This window comes from Rousettus aegyptiacus, unplaced genomic scaffold, assembly GCF_014176215.1.
Source record: "Rousettus aegyptiacus isolate mRouAeg1 unplaced genomic scaffold, mRouAeg1.p scaffold_m13_p_9, whole genome shotgun sequence".
Classification (NCBI taxonomy): Eukaryota; Metazoa; Chordata; class Mammalia; order Chiroptera; family Pteropodidae; genus Rousettus; species Rousettus aegyptiacus.
Window position 1 is genome coordinate 62,854,302 of NW_023416312.1, and position 16,687 is coordinate 62,870,988.

The 16,687-nt window shown below is 38.9% G+C and overlaps 1 pseudogene; it reads right to left on the bottom strand.

Moving 5' to 3' along the window:
• Positions 1-13,489: 13,489 nt before the first annotated feature.
• On the bottom strand, positions 13,490-14,537 carry LOC107521764 (annotated as a pseudogene).
• Between the last annotated feature and the right edge of the window lie 2,150 nt (positions 14,538-16,687).

Genomic DNA, 16,687 nt, shown 5'->3' on the forward strand with positions numbered 1-16,687 from the left:
TCAGTGCCCTGTGAACAAAGATGAGGCTGGATCTCCTTGAAAAGGGACTCTGCTACCCAGTCAACATAATTATAAATTTCCATCTAATCTAACCTAAAGGGACTTATATACATTTACCAGAATAACTGTGCATTAAGGAAGGAAAGAAATAATCAAACTTTCCAGGGATTACTAGACATCAGCTCTGAAGTAACCCTAAATTCTGGAGACCCAAAATGCCACTTGGAGTTTTGTTTCAAGTGAGTGTTACATCTCCTTCTGCCTTGTTGTTATCTCCATTACAGAATGCATAAGTGAAATAAACATACTCAGAAACTGAAAGAATTGCCATACTGGTTTCCTGATCCATAGGATATGGGCTATTATGGTAGGGAAGTCCTGGTGGAAAACACTAAAACTGCCTTTATCTACCAATATAGTAAACCAAAAGCAGTGTTACTTCCTGGAGGAAACTTCAGCAATTAACACCACCATCAAATACTTAACATATTCAGAGAGTGGAGATTCTTATCACATTCCTATTCAACATTCCTATTTATCTTGTGCAGGAGCAAGGTGGATTTTCAAGAATAACAATGGAATATTGTAAAAGCAGTCAGATGATGAATCCAACTGTATATGCTGTTTAAGATGCGGTTTCTTTGCTGGAGAAAAGCAGCATATCCCCTGGCACCTGGTGTGAAGTTCTACCCAAACCTCGCCCCTATATTTGGCATTGAAGACCATATGAAGCATTTTGATTTTAGCTGGCAAGAATAAAAAGTTACCTCCACTGTTCTACCTCAGGGCTATATTAACTCTCTAGCCCTATGTCAAAATCTAATCATCAGGAAGCTTGATCATCTCTCCATACCACAGAGCATTACACTGTCCCAGTACATTGATAATATTATGTTGACTGGATATGATAAGCAGGATGTAGCAACAATGTTAGACACTTTCATAAGATAAATGAATGTCAGAGAGGGAAATGAAACCCATAAAAATCCAGAGACTAGCCTCTTTGAATTTTCTAGGGGTTTGGAGGTCCAGAGAACCTTGAAATATTCTTTCAAGAGGAAAGCCAAGTGGCTGTACCTGGTCCCTACTACCAGACAAAATGCCTAGTGGGATTTTTTTTATATTGAAAACATCATATATCTTACTTGGGCGTACTAATCCTACACATTTACTGAGTATCCTACAAGGCTGCCAATTGTGAGTGAGGTACAGAACGAGAACAGGATCTACAGTATGCCCAGGCTGCTATGCAAGCTACTCTGCCACTTGGTCAATATAGCTTAGCAGATCCAATGGCATTGGTAGTGACTGTGGCAAATAAAGATGCTGTGTGGGGCATTTTCCAGGCTCCTGTAGGGGATAGTTTGATTATATTTCCTTTAAATACCCATGACAAATAGTTTATTTGGGTTGATTCCCTTCCCTAGATCATTGTGGTATGCTAGCTGCTACATCTCCCGCCCCTTCACTTTTTCTTGAGGGGATCCATATGAGGTTATTCTCACTCTGACAATGTCCGCACTAATATTTTATTTTCCAAAATTAGCAATATAACTCCATTTTTCTAATGAGATTAAGAATTCCTAAATTCACAGAGACACATTCGGACAATTTCAGCTTCTTTGTAGCTTCCTTGGTCTTTTGCCCTATAAATAATTACAATTTCAAAAATAGAAAATTTTTATAGGCCATCTCAATTTATGTATAAAAGAGGAGAGAAATTAAATAGGATACTGTCAGTTCAGACTGGAAGTCTGTCAGAGAAGCAAAATGTTCTTAAATAGGATCCTAAATGGGCTCCCTATAGGTGTGCCTGAAAAAACTGATGGCTGGTAGCCTTCAGTGAACTACTTGCCAGGAGGATATGTGGTCTTGAGTTAGAGAACTTATGCATGCAAAATGTGCATAAAAAGTGAGATGAGTGGGGGAGAGGGTGGATGTGATTAGGCATGGACAGAGGGGCAGGGTGGTTGATGGTTACACTTTAGTCTTGCCTGCGGACTAGGTTCATAGGTCATCTGAGACCTACAGAATGATAGGCTATGGCCAGCTGCAGAGACTATTTCTAAAGTAAGAGGAAGCACTTTCTGTGCTTTGGAGTAAAAAGGTGTGATGGAAGTGAGGAAAGGGAAACAGTAATAGACTAAATATTTAAACCGAACCAACTGTAACATTTGTAACATTTAAAAGTTTCAGGGCAAGAGTTCAATTTGGGGCCTACATACCATGTGAAAGGTTTAAATCAATTTATATACTGTTAAATAAAATATCTTATCTCTCCTACCATGATATATATACCTTGTTAACTTAAATGGCCAGGTTCGAATTAGAATACTCTGTATTTTAAGGTTCCTTTTTCTTATATAGTTTATTGAGGAAATTTTAAAACAAAACTGTTAGTAGCAGGTATATATCAGGAATGATTAAGTGATACTCAAGATCATGCATCCAGATACCTGGAGTCTTTAAGGCTACCCAGTGCTAAGTTCAGTGTTACGACATTACCACATAAAGATTTATCTTCTATCTCTGCCTATCTATCTATCTATCTATCTATCTATCTATCTATCTATCATCTATCTAATGTGCATACTTATATTCCTATATTTCTACCTTTTCCACACTCTATTTGTCAGAAGAGAGTCATTGGTCCTGCCAAACTGAAGAGTGTAACTACGAGAACGTCGGGATTATTGGGGGTCAGCTTATGGTTTGTCCACAATACTTGGACTCTACGTTCTGTTACAGCAATATGGGAAGAATGGAACCCCCACCCTAGACCCCTGATCCTCATCTCAGTTTCTAGCCCCCAGCTCCTTGACTTTCCTCTATCACTTCTCTATAGACACTGAGTTCCATTCCTCACCTCAAGAGGCTTCACATGCATATATGTGGATAATGTAGCTAACTTGTCTTCTGTTTCCTGCATACAGCCACTACATCTTAGTCACCTCTCAATCCTAGGAATGTATACACTGGCAGTGAACTCACTATCAGAAGCACAAACTCACTGAAGAAGCTTGGGACTTTGGGCTACATGGGGAGCAAACTCAGGGCCCCAGATATATGGGGCATGGTTCAATGTGGGGGGCATGGGTTCTGAGTCTGCACATCCCCTTAACCCCAACACCTTGGACTGTTGGCTATTTACAGGATTGAGGCCTGCCATGTAACTCTCCCCAATTAAACTGTCTTTTCTTTCTTTCCACAGGATGTTGTCAGTGTCCTAAATAAATTGCGTATCATTCTCATACTTGACTCTCTGCATGCTATATATGCATGCTTAATTCATATGTATTCCTTTTACTACATGTATATTTACCCATTATCATTCATGACAATTGTTTTGAATGTTTTTCAACTTCGTATATATGGCATCATAAAGTTTGTATATTTCTGGAACTAGCTTTTTCCCTTATCCATGTTTTTCACTTCTACCGCCCAACCTTTGCATCCGTAGGTCTTTCTTTGTCTCTTCACCTTTGAGAATTATAATCTCTTCCCTAGTCCAGATTTAATTGTCCTGTTCAATTTATCCATAACAGTCTCAAGTCAGTGAACGAAAGCTTGTCATCACACAGGTAAAGCTCAAAGCGGTGGTTCTGAAACTTTACCATGTTTCAGAATCGCTTGAAGGACATGTAAAACTGATTGCTAGCCCACCTTCAGAATTTCTGATTCAGTAAGTCTGGAGAAGGGCCTGAGAATTTGCATTTCTAACTAGTTTCCAGGCAATACTGATGCTACTGGTCCATGTCAGCCCAGTACCCACCCAGCACTGTTTGGTCTCTGGGTAAGTTATGTAATCCATCAGGTTCTGTCAATAAAGTGCAATAGGCCTATACCCTTATCTCTCTTTACATAAATTGTTTACAAGTGGATATTTTAATTACCGAAGGATGCAATAAAACAACTTAAAACATGTTTGAAAGTGATCCCTTTCAATGACTGTAAGGTGGGCTAAAACAAAAAGAAAGATATGAAGATAAATTTGAGTCAGTGTTATTTATCAAAAAAAAAATCTGCAACTTATTTATTTCACACATTTTTTTTATTTTTAACCTGAACAAATGCTGTCAATGATATCTAAAAGAGTAACAGAAAAGTCCGATATTAGTGGATGTTACTTTTTGGGTGATGAACTTTGGAACAAAACAAGTGTTGAGAACATTTCCCGTGGACTACTGAACATCAGAAAATCTCAAATTTTTGAAGCACAAATTCATTGTTTCTCTTTCATCTCCTTCTATGCCATCACCTGTAGGAATAAATAAGAGAACAGTAAAAATTGAATAAATTCAGCATACACCAATGACTTTCTAAATCTAAGAATAGTCAATCCTATGTATATCTGTTGTCTCAACGTGAGAAAACAACACAATTTCCCTCTTGTAATACAGATCCTTATGTATCAGGATCTTCATGAATTATTAGACATTGTTAATCAAGTGATTATATCAACCTCATCTCCCACTTGCCAAACACCAAAAATGCTTTTTTATCGGGAGAGGAGACTGCTCAGGTATATAAATAAGTTTTTCCACCTAAAAGCCTGTCTGTGCTCTTTCCATAAACCATAATCTCTTAACCTCCCAGACCTTCAGCATCTATATCTGTAAAAAGGAGAAAGGAAAAAGGAGGGAAAGAAAAAGATAGATGAGATGTAAGTTAAATTAACAATTCAGTGATAACAAAAATCTGACTATGACTAACTTTCTTTTCTTTTGACTGTCACATGAAATACAATTTAAAACTGAATGTTTACTCAGACATCAATCATTAAATGTGGTCCTACTGGCAATTCTTAACTTTTTACAATTTTTTAGATATTCACATCCTCAAAGGCACTGTCTCCTAGTTAGTACAAGAGACCACATTTAAGTAGCCGCTAAATGATGAAGGCCCATTTAGTGGACTTACCTACTTGTTCTAGCAGCTGTGTTCTAAACAAATATGGTTTTAGCTACCAGGTTTAATAAATTCCCCATCTGTAGAAGTCTTATACTTACAGTTCAAAGAATGTGTGCCCATGAAAAAGGAAACTTTAGAACACATTGTATTGTGTATGATTTAGTATATATGTATATTATTAACACTAAAAGTTATTTATAAAAATAAATGTTTAAACAATTTTTTTATTATTCAATTTACCAAGAAAATGTAAGAATATAACATGTGTATGACAGGAATGGTTTAGTGATACTCAGTCTGGATTCTCACAGGCTACACTCTATTGGATTCTATCTTTTCCAAGTCCTTCTTCTGGTTCTTCATTTTCTTCTTCTTTCTCCTACTCACCTTCAATTTCTTGGGCTTCATCATCAAGTTTTTATACTTGGGGATCAGAACTTCATGAAAAAAATAGCCCAATTTAAAATTGGTGATGACATCTAGTACCCTACCCTCAGGAGAGTCAGGAGGATAGAAGTAGGTGAAGAACACCACTTTCACGGCCCTCACACTTCTGCAGCTTGATAGTTTTTTATGGTGATGTTTTCTCCTTTTCAGTAGATCATCCCGTGGTTCTGATTATTTTGGGCCCTTTCAAGAAGAAAGGATCATCTGGGTCTGATTGCATTCAATATGTTTTCGTAAGAACTTCATTGGAAAAGTATTCATTTGACTTAAAGATAAACTCTATAGTGAAGCTCATTGGTTCCCCAACCCCAAAATTTACTTTTTATGTTTTTCAAGGGCTCTAATACAAATTCATTATTTTCTTGGATCATCTTCTCAAGAATCATTACATTTTAAAAAGCCATCAACCAAGTGAGGTATACTATTTGTTCGCCCCTTATTCTCTGGTTCTCTTTCCATTCCTCCAAAGCTCCTTCCTGAACACCTACTTCCCACTGATATTCACCTTCTGTGGCCTTGTGAATTACGCTAATGATATCAGCTCTCTTATCAAATGGAGATTGGTGGAAGGCAGCATACCTTTTCTCAAAATCATAAAAGTTTTTTTTTTTATAGAATTTGGCTTCTATTTGTGCATATTCTGTCTGAATATTTTGGAAGCTTTGATGCTCTGCTTAACTGATAAAAGGAGGCACTGAGCACTGACTACCTTTCATCTGGATGCCACAATAGTAGCTACAACGGCCTGATGACTTAGTTGATCCTTGCCAGCTTCAGTCCTCTTAGTTGCACAAGTCCCAGCCTCATAACATACATCTGTATTAGTCAGACTTGCCCTCCTGGTCCTTAGCCTCCTTTGGTTCCCCTGTCTTCTGGCATACAGCCCCCTCTGCAGGCTCCTTGGGCATTTGGGAGGGGGTCCCTCTACCTGGTACTCATCCTCCCAATTCTCTACTCCCTCTGCCAGGTCCTCACACACCTGAGGTGTGGGTCCCTCTCCTGGATTCGTGGGCTCCCAGGATCATGCCTGGTCACCACACTGGTTGCCTTGAGCCAAACTAAGATGTGATCATTGTAATAGATATGATGTAGAAGAGAATGAACCAGATCCCAGAACAGGGACTGAAACCTTGCTTTGGGGGAACTCACAGGCTTCTATAATGACTTCAGCGCCCTCCTCCTGTGCTTGTTCGTGGTTTTCCTCTTTAAGGCCATTTTGCTCCTTCTTGCTATGGTGGTCCCGTCTCTCTTTCTCATGGCCTTCCTTGAGTTTCTCCTCCATGTCTTCCTTCTTCTCAGTTGGATGGATATCCCTGTTTTTGACTATTGGCTCGGTGGACATCTGCCAACTCTCTGCTTCCTGGAGGGCCCTCGTGACCACCTGAGCAGCCAAAACTGCTGCAATCTCTGCAACTCCATCTAACCCTTCTGCAGTACCCACGGGGGCACTGATAAGTCCTGGGTCATGATCCACCACATTATCACTTCTAACCTGGATATCTTGAGTCAGGTCTCTCTCCTCTGTGGCAGACATGGCAGGACTGACACACCGGTCTGCGCCGGGACCTGAGTGGTGATTGGGTTGCTATGACAACCGTGGTGAAGATGGCGGCTGCCAAGGTGCCTGACACTAATGGGAGGCTGTTGGCATTGCAGCCTGCTGGGAGGATGTGGATGGCCTAGGAAAAGGCTGCAGAAGGTACGATGGTCTGTGACCGTGACTGTGTTGGCCCCACAACAGGAAGCAGGGGAGGGCAGCCGTGGGAGCTGCCCACTAAGACTACGCCTGAGATGCTGCGGGACAAAACTGGAAAAAAACGGTTGGCCAGTGATGGAAGGCAGAACTAAGAAGTGTCAATAAAGGGCTGCTTCCGTCACTGCAAGCTCTAAGCTCATTTGCTAAGAAGTGAGGATCGACATGCCTGAGGTCCAATGAGTGATCAAGACCATTTGATTCTTGACTGCTCAACAATCTCGCATATCTTTGGGACTTTAGATCTAGTCCTGGGTTACCCTTTAAGCCCATGCAAGTCCTGTCCATTTTATTCCACCATTGTGAATAAAACCTTAGTGTTCCAATATGACTATGCCTTGTAGCACAGGAACTGTGACCCCCCTTTCCATCTAGGAACATATCATATTAATAGTGAGATTCACAAAAAAAATTGTATGGCTCAGAAATTTGCAGTGGTAAAACTCTCCAAAAACATAGAAATGATTTTGGATGTATTAACATTATTAAAGCTGCTTAATAAAGAACATATAAAGTTAAAATGGCTTAAGTCATGGCAGAGGGTCAAGGAAGTGTTAAAAATAGGAACTGGAAAGTGTTTAATAAATATTGTCCAATTTACATCAATCTTCTAAAGAATGAATACAGGAATGGGGATACTTATTCCAAGGCAACAATGAAAAACATTAAATGGGCTCACTTACCAGGATGTTCTGAGTAAACTAAGACTTTCTGTTGCATTCAGACCTCTGAGCCAAGAAATCAAGTATAAAAAAAATTCTTAGAATAATGGATAAATCAAACGCTTTTTAATATTTGTTCTGAAAAGCAAAATGTTCTGTAACTCTGAAAAATATTTTAGAAAAAGAATCATAGCAAATGAAAAAATATCACATTTTAGAAAAATAACACTAATAAATCCTTTTTGTCACTCCAACACAATTTCAATGTATTTAATACTGTCTCAAGTCCCACCTAAAGAAAGGAGCATGGTTTCATCAAAAAAAAAAAAAAAACATTGATTTAAGTTTTGAAGGAAATGCCGTAAGATAATTAACTAGACAGAGAAAATCAATGGTCTGGAACACATAAATGGCTCGCCAAAGGTCACAAAAATTAGTGGCTGAGTCAAGTCTCCAAACAAGATTTCCTGATCTCTAATCTACATTTAAATAAAGCAAGATTGCTTATTTTCCATTGAGCTCGTGGGGCAACATGACAACAGAAGTTTAATTTACCAACAACAGAGAAAGCCCTAAATGAAGGAATCTGAAAGGACCAGACTATGCTGTCTCCACCACACCCTCTCCGCCATTGCTCAAAAATGATACCAGGTACTGAGGCCACAGTCCCAGGAAATAAGAGGCTCAAAGTCTGTTTGGGAGAATATGCTGAATGGGAAGTGGATCTATAACTAAGATTTCTTTACATATAATATATTAACTACAAACTGCGGAGCTGAAAGAATCAGAAGGGATCACAGTGGGTGGGCTTTTCTTAAGAAATAAAGAGGAAGGACTTAAAGTGAACATCAAAAGATAGGCAGCAGACTCCTGACTGAGTACAATAATTTTCACCTTGACCCTTCAAAATGTTCTTATACTCTCAGAGGGTTCTTGACATTTTTTGTCTGGAAAAGGGGAATAATAAAGATTTGATTTTCCCTACTGTGAGAACTGGTAAAACAATCTTGATTTAGCTCTTTCTTTGACTTCTGATGCTGATCTTCAATTCACAGGACACTTGGTCAGAAAGAAGAATGAATATGAACTAGGGAAATGGAAACATGTAAATAAGAGGAAACCTGCAACTTTATTTTTTTTCATTGGGACCCATATCAGACACTGTCTATCTTCAAGCTTAAACTTGCTACCATAAATGACCTGTTAGAGAAGTAGAACTCTTCTCACAAAGTCCCTCTTGAGACTGGCCCAGAAATCAGAGAAGCCAGAAGAATACAACATTGGTAGCTAGAGCTGTGAGCCTGGCTACTACCATTGCCAACAAGGGGAATCAGCAGAGTCACAAAAATTGTATGATCCACAACAGGGCTCCTGACCTACATTATCCTTCCAAGAGTTAAACACAGCTACTGTTTCATTTCTGCTTTCCAAATCTTAGGTAAAATTTTATGGTGGCCAACCTCAACTAGAAACACGGAAAGAATTCTGGGAACTGTAGTTTGGCTTAGTCAAGTTGACATGGTACAAAGCTTTCAGAGTCCAGTCCTTGTTAACTTGGCACCCATACACAGTTCCCACTAAGAAAAAGAACAAAGCCAGGCTTCCACCTATCAAGACGCAGCTATCCCATGGACAGCTGAGAACATGCAAATCCTCTTTATAAAAGAAGATACAAAGTCTCTTTATCCATTTTGAGTGATACTAATTTTTCCTGAGTCCCCTCTGCCAATCTGTAACATGTATACTGAAATCAAAGATAACCATAATTAACACATCTTATGTAAATAGGGAAGGATAGGGGGAAGGGAAGGGAAGATAAAAATGGTTAATATAAACACAAATATATTGATATCAAAGCAAAGAAGAAATACTAATGACTATTACAGTCCTGAGTTTTGCAACTGGTCTGGTGCTCATAAGTGGTGTTTTCAACTATCTTCTTCATCTACCTAATTCCATATTCTTATTGTCTTCTGAAAGTCTCTTAGCTGGTCAAAGTTCCTTGCTTGGTGAGATGACCCAATTATTCATTCCTGTAAGGTCTAAATCACTAGCAAACTTCTTTGTATGAATTGCTGTGGTATTCCACTGACCTTTAGTCTCTGTACATGGGAGTACTAAGAGGCATCTCTGGGAAATTGCTGCATTACAAACCCCCAATTTGTGTAGCAATGTAATTTCCTCTTGTTAGTCAGGACCTACCACCACAATTATTACTCTAACCTCCTTCTCTTCCTATTGATTCAGTGGCATGAGAAACCCAAAGTGGTCAGGTGGTAATCTCAACTGCCAATTCACTGGAACCATTGTTAACCCCATTCATACACTTGAAAATTAAGGCATCGGAACCAGGACAGCCTAGTTCGTGGAACAGGAAGGAAGTATTCTGCTAGTGGATTAGTAGGGAAATAATGAGAATATCCACATACGTTTTCACTTCTTGACTCCAGAACCTGTGAATCCAGGCTGTGGGAGAAACAACATCATATCTTATATGTTGATTTAGAGCATATACCACATCATGGAGGTCATTGTCCTGCCCTACTAAGTGTTGTCATGGAGCTGGCTCTTGTGTCATCAAAAGGCCATTCCACTCTCCATTAGGTCTAGGTGATGGAAAACATTATCTGAGCCATGAATTTATTTCTTTTTTAAAAAAATTAAGTTTATTGGGATAAAATTGGCTAATACAATTATATAATTTTCAAATGTACACTATTATTTGACATCTGTATATTCTATTGTGTGTTTACCACCCAAAGTCCAGTTTCCTTCAGCTACCATATATTCGATCCCCTTTACCCATTTCGCCCTCCCCCAACCTCCCTATATTTGACCTCCTTTACTATGTCTACCTACCCCCTCCTCCCCACCCGCTACCCTCTGGTAACCACTAGTCTATAGTACATATCCATGAGTCTCTGTTTGTTTGTCCTGCTCATTTGCTGCTTTTAGGTTTACATCCCACATATAAGTGATATCATGTGATGTTCAACTTTTTCCGTCTGGCTTATTATGCTTAGCATGATCATCTTGAGGTCCACCCATGTTGTCGCAAATGACAGTACTTCATCTCTTCTTATGTCTGAGTAATATCCCATTGTATATATGTACCATAGCTTCTTTAGACAATCATCTATCGTAGGACACTTTGGTTGCTTCTATGTCCTGGCCACTGTGAATAATGCTGCTATGAACATCGGTGTGCAAATATATTTTTAGATATGGGTTTTCAAGTCTTTGTGGTAAATACCCAGTAGAGGGATTGCTGAATCATATAGTAGATCAATTCTTATTTTTCTGAGGAACCTCCATACTGCTTTCCATAGTGGCTGTACCAATTTGCAATCTCACCGGCAGTGTATGAGGGTTCCTATTTCTCTGCATTCTCTCCAACATTTGTTATTACTTGTCCTGTTGATTATAGCTATTCTAACAGGTGTGAGATAATATCTCATTGTGGTTTTGATTTGCATTTCCCTAATACTTGTAAAAAGAAAGGAAAAGAAAACTGCGAGGTCTAGACAAAGTCTTCTGGGCCTTTTGATCTATGTGCATGCCCACGGGAATGGGGTAGAAGAAACAGGACCCACATTTGTTGAAGGGGCTGCCAATGTGTGAATCCCAGCAAGGCTACCTGCCTAGATTTGGCCACAAGTTTTATGGAGAGGGAGAAGGAGGAGCAGAGAGTGGGAGAAGCAAATGGCTGGAGTGGACAGCTGTTTCTTGGCAGAGACTCCCAAGGGACATGCAGGGTGAGCCTGTTCAAAAAGAGCTTAAGCTTTTCTGGAGGGAGTGGCAACCAAAAGGCTGTGGCTGCTATTGCTCCTGCTGTTTCCGTTTTGCTATCCTGGCAAAGCCTGCTGTAAGGGCACTGTGAAGGAGGAGTTTTTAGTAACATACCCCATGCTGTGCCACTCTCTCTTTATTAACTTTAGCCAAATTGCCTCTGGAGGGATCTAATGAAGTTTATAAGGTCTCTTCAAAGCTGTTGGGCAAAGTGATCTCTAAGAGTACTACACTTTTTTCTCTTAAAATTTCAACAACTTGCCAACTACAGGATGTGTATTAGCACCAGGGACATACTTAGAGTTATTCAGCTTGTGTATGAGTTCCAGCTCCATCTCTGGTCCCATTGTTGGGAAACCTAAGTAGTGGCTAGGATACTGCTTTCCTGGTTTTCTTTGAACACCTCTGTTGGATCCCTTATCTTGCCAGCCAGGCAAGATCGGCTAGGAAGTCATGGACTAGAGGACCAGATATCCCCTTCAGAACTGAAAAGTTTATGTAAAAACTTTGCTAACAACTTCTAATGCCCGATGGCTTCCTCTACCACTTTCCAAGACTCATGTATGTTTGGCAAAGTGTCCCATAGGACATTCAAACTCTTGCAAATAATCCAATAGCACCCTTATAATGTGCCCTACAGGCTCTGCTAATACTGCATACGGTCTTCAGGCTTTTTGCTTTTCCACAATGGCATTGTGGTTGGTTGTCTGCCTGGCTCACTATATCAATCTGTCAGGAGCCCAGTTGAGCTGGAGAGAAAGCTGATTTGCCAGACGTAAGAGTAGCTGCTTAAGACAATAAGTCAAAACGAAAGTGTAACACTCAAACTTTAAGTCACTTACTGCAGTAAGATAAGCAAAAAGCTAAATTAGAGAAAGTTCTGACTCCCCTATATTACATTTTTGCCCACGGACCAGTACCAGTATAGGTTAAGATGGATGAACACAGAAATTAGGATTGTCTTACTGTAGAGGAGGTCCTGAACAAAATTCTGTAGTTTTATGGACACAGGAATTTGGGAATAAGAAAAGGCAAGGAGCTAAGAATGTAAGGAATACTGATTCAGAAAGGAGAAAAAAAATGTCTTCAAACTTCCTTCCCTCTCCATCAGCCACCCCCCACCCACAGAGATTTCTGCAGAGGCATCTGAGGAAGGCCTCTGCCACAAGCACCTAATAAAAAGGCAACCAAATGGAGGCAACTGGGCAAGGAATATAGCTATGTGTAAGAGCCTGGCCAGCCAGGGGAGACCGATTCCATGACAGCAACTCCCTTCAGATACTTTAGTGCATTGGTTGTACAAGTCTGATGCGGGGAGAACAGTGTTCCTTTGTGGGGCCTTCCATGTAAAATCTTTGTAATTGCCAATGATGATGCGTGAAAAAAGAACATATAAGTGTTTAGTCAGAAGCGAGACTCCTTATTTTTCATATTTTTAAAGGTTTTTTCTTAATGTTTGCTCTAGGGATTAATATATACATCTTAACTTTTCAGAATCACCTTCAGATTTATACTAACTTAATATAGTTAGATATAGAAAGTTCACTTCTGTGTAGCTGTACTCCTTTTACTGTATTTTGTGATATTATTATACACGTTAACTAATAAAGGTTACAAGCCCAAGAATCCATTGTTAAAATTATTACTTTATATAACTTTATGTTTCTTGAAGAATCCAAGAGAAGAAAGGAGGACAAATATGTATTTATAGCTATTGCTATGTTAACCTTCTTATTTTTTTAAAGCTGGTTATCATAATTTGTTCCTATAAATTCAAGTTAACATCTAGAGTAATTTTCTTAGCCCAGTACAGCTTTGTTCATACCCATCTCCTTTGTGTTGTTATTGCTAAGTATATTACCTTTCTATATGTTATAGTCCCAACAATATATTATGTATATATTGTTTTATACAATCGCTCTTTACATCAGTAAAGAAATGAGAATAAATATGCACGTATGCAGTATTGCAGTAGCAAAAATAATGGTTTATACACCTGAGAAACAGGTTTCAAGAATTTCTTGAAACATACTCTTAATCGCACATAAATCTAATAAATGATATCTTTAAAAAGACTGGAAAGATAAATACTGCATCTTATACTCATTTAAGCTACAATGTACTAGTGTTTCCTATAAGTCTAAAAGTAGGTAGAATTCTGGTGTGCTTCTTGTTTTTAATGGAAAAGCAAATTACCCATTTAATTGTTCTGTCAACAATAGAACATGCTTCATAAAATAATAGGAGTCAATACTTTTCAGTCTTATTCATAGGCGGCCTCTGCATGAGTTGATGAATAACCACTATCTAGAGTTACTGGTACTTAAAGAGTAGGATGTCTCAATGAACTGTTTCTTCTGCTTCTTCTAAACCATTATTTATTCATAAACTCACTTGAACCGCTTGATTTGAATAAGCTGCTCCATTAATTGATTCAGTAGTATCAGTAGTGATCTCATCTACTTGTCCTATATCACGTAAATTTACTATGTCTTCAGTTGCGGCAACCTGTCCTGGAGAATCTGATTCTAATGTGTCATATTTATTCAATGGTACAGAAAAGTTGAAGATGGGAAGAAATATAGTCCCCAACAAAGTAGTCCTCAGGGCACCATCAAAGGAAAGATCATCTTCTCAGTGTCCATTTTGTTTTATGTGTTGATTTAGCATTTCATAGCTTTCTGCTTTTGAGATACTTGTTTGTCAGGCTTTTCTCCTGCTCTTGGTATTGATGTGACCAAACTGTTATCCATGTCATGTCCAATTCTACTTTGTTTCAACAGCTTTTCTCTCCTTTGAATATGCTTCCTTTAATGATTTTATAAGTTGAAGTTAACAACCGGGTTTCATTCTTTGGTAGAGTTTCTCCTCCTGAAGGCAGGCTATCACCAAACAGAATATTTCCTCTTTGTTTTGGCAGGACATTATGTTTAGATTTTATCTGAATAAGAAGCTTACCTTGTTCTCAGCATCATCTTTCATAGGTGCCACATGTAAAATTGTGATGACAGAAAAGTATCCTCAGGCTCTTGCAATGCTCTTTAAAAACATTTTTTTTAATTTAAATATAGTTGGTATACAATGTTATATTGATTATATTAGTTTCAGGTGTACAATATGGTGATTTGACATTTTTATACCTTCCAATGTGACTACCCCTAATTCTAGTAATTATTTTTAATAGTCTTAACTGCTCAGTGTACATTATCTTTCCTGCTTACCCCACAGTGGCAACAGAACTGGCTCTTTCAGTCAGTTACAATTTCTCACCTATTGATCTGTCATGCTGCATAAACAAGGCCTCACATGGAAAGCCAGGTAGTTTATTTTGACAACTTTTTCCCCAGTACATGGACCTATACCGTAAGGCTTCAAATTTCATGTACTTGACATATTTGATCTTTGTATGGCCTCAAAAGCATGGCTATGAGTTCCTCTGCTCTTGTCTGATATGTCCCCCAGCCAGTGGGAAAGCCTGCACACCCAGCTAGTTCCCTATGAACCAGACCAGCTACAATCCACCTAATCCTCAACCTAATGGGTTTCATTTCCTTGCCAGACTGCAAAATTACTCAAACAAACCAATCCCATAGGAACTAAGGGTCACCTCAACCTATTGTTACTACTAAGCCTGCCTCCTGCTTATTTACTCTGTTTCCAAGTGCAACCCTCATGTGGCCCTGCGTGGACTGCCATATCTTCCTTCAGGGCTGTATATTTGATTAATAAACTTAATAAAGTATTTTATGGTGTGTATTGTGTGTTTGACTATCACATACTATTTAGTGTGGAGACTCTCACCAATGGAGTTAATAGAAGTAAAAACCAGGGTTAGACTTGTTTCTTTGCATGTCTTATAATTTGTTGTGGTAAACTGCACATTCTAGGTAATATAGTAAATCTAGGTACTGCACCCCTCTCTGGTGCTTGTTTTATTTGCTCTTTTATTTGTTTAGTGATTAATTTGATTATTTTGGTGAAGTCTGTTTCCTCTCCCCTAAAGCATGAAATCTCTGCTTTTCCTTCTCAGGCCACCAAGCACAGGCTTGGGTATGCCTACAGTTGCCCTGGGATAACAGCGTTTTTAATAAGGCTGCCTTTGATTGCCTCTGTCCCCGACCACACTCAGCTGTTACTCCTTATTGATTGCTGGCTAGGTCATAAGTTTCTCAACAGACTGAACCAATTAAATTTCAGCTCCTTTGATCGGATAATTTTGGGGTCAGTAAGATTTGTTCGGACCCCAAGAGGGCTCGAGGGCTCTCTTAGCTGTCCCTGTTTTTTTTTTTCTGGTGAATTATAGCTTACTTACAGTTTCACTTTTATTTCTAATGATTCTAGCAACTTCTTCTTAAGTGTTTTCAACCATAATAATAGATCTTGAACTCAAGAACTACCATTATTTTTTTTAGAGAGTCATAGGCTTCAACTTCTTCATATTCTGAAGCTGAGAATGGGAAGAATAGTGAATTTTTCAATAAGTGACACTCCTGCTCTAGGAGCTTGGCACTCAGTGGAAGGGGTACAGTAATTTCAGGTCTTCTTATCTTGACTACTAATATGGGTCCTCTTACCAAATTGGGGCCCAATATTCTCAGTATTGTTGCATTCAGGGTAGACCTATGAGAGGGAAAAGCATGGAAGATGAGAGCCCTCAACTCTGAACTGTACTCCCCTGGAACTTAGCCCCAGGAAAAGGTGGCCGGGGAAGTATGAAAAATGCTGATGTTCTGCCCTTTAGGGAAATATCACTCTGGGATCTAGGGGAAGAAGGAACTCTGTGACTTTGGCTGCATCAGAGTGGAGTTTCTGTCTTGCTGACATAGGAGTAAGGAGGAAAGTCACAGGTCTTGGTTCAAATGCCACAAATTTCCACTATCCTTAACAAATGTTAGTAGATTCTCTTAAATATTCCTTCGCTTGCTGTATGCCCTTATGACCATTTCCAGATAATTTAAAAGGTTTGCTTTTTTAAAAACTCATTTTCACCATTTTCGTTGTGGAGCAGATCTACAGAGCTCCTCATGCCATCATACCTGAAGTGGAACTTCTAGTAATTTTATTAGGCGAATCTTTTTTTTTATTTTTTTAAATTAGTTTCAAGTATACAGTACATTGGTTAGAC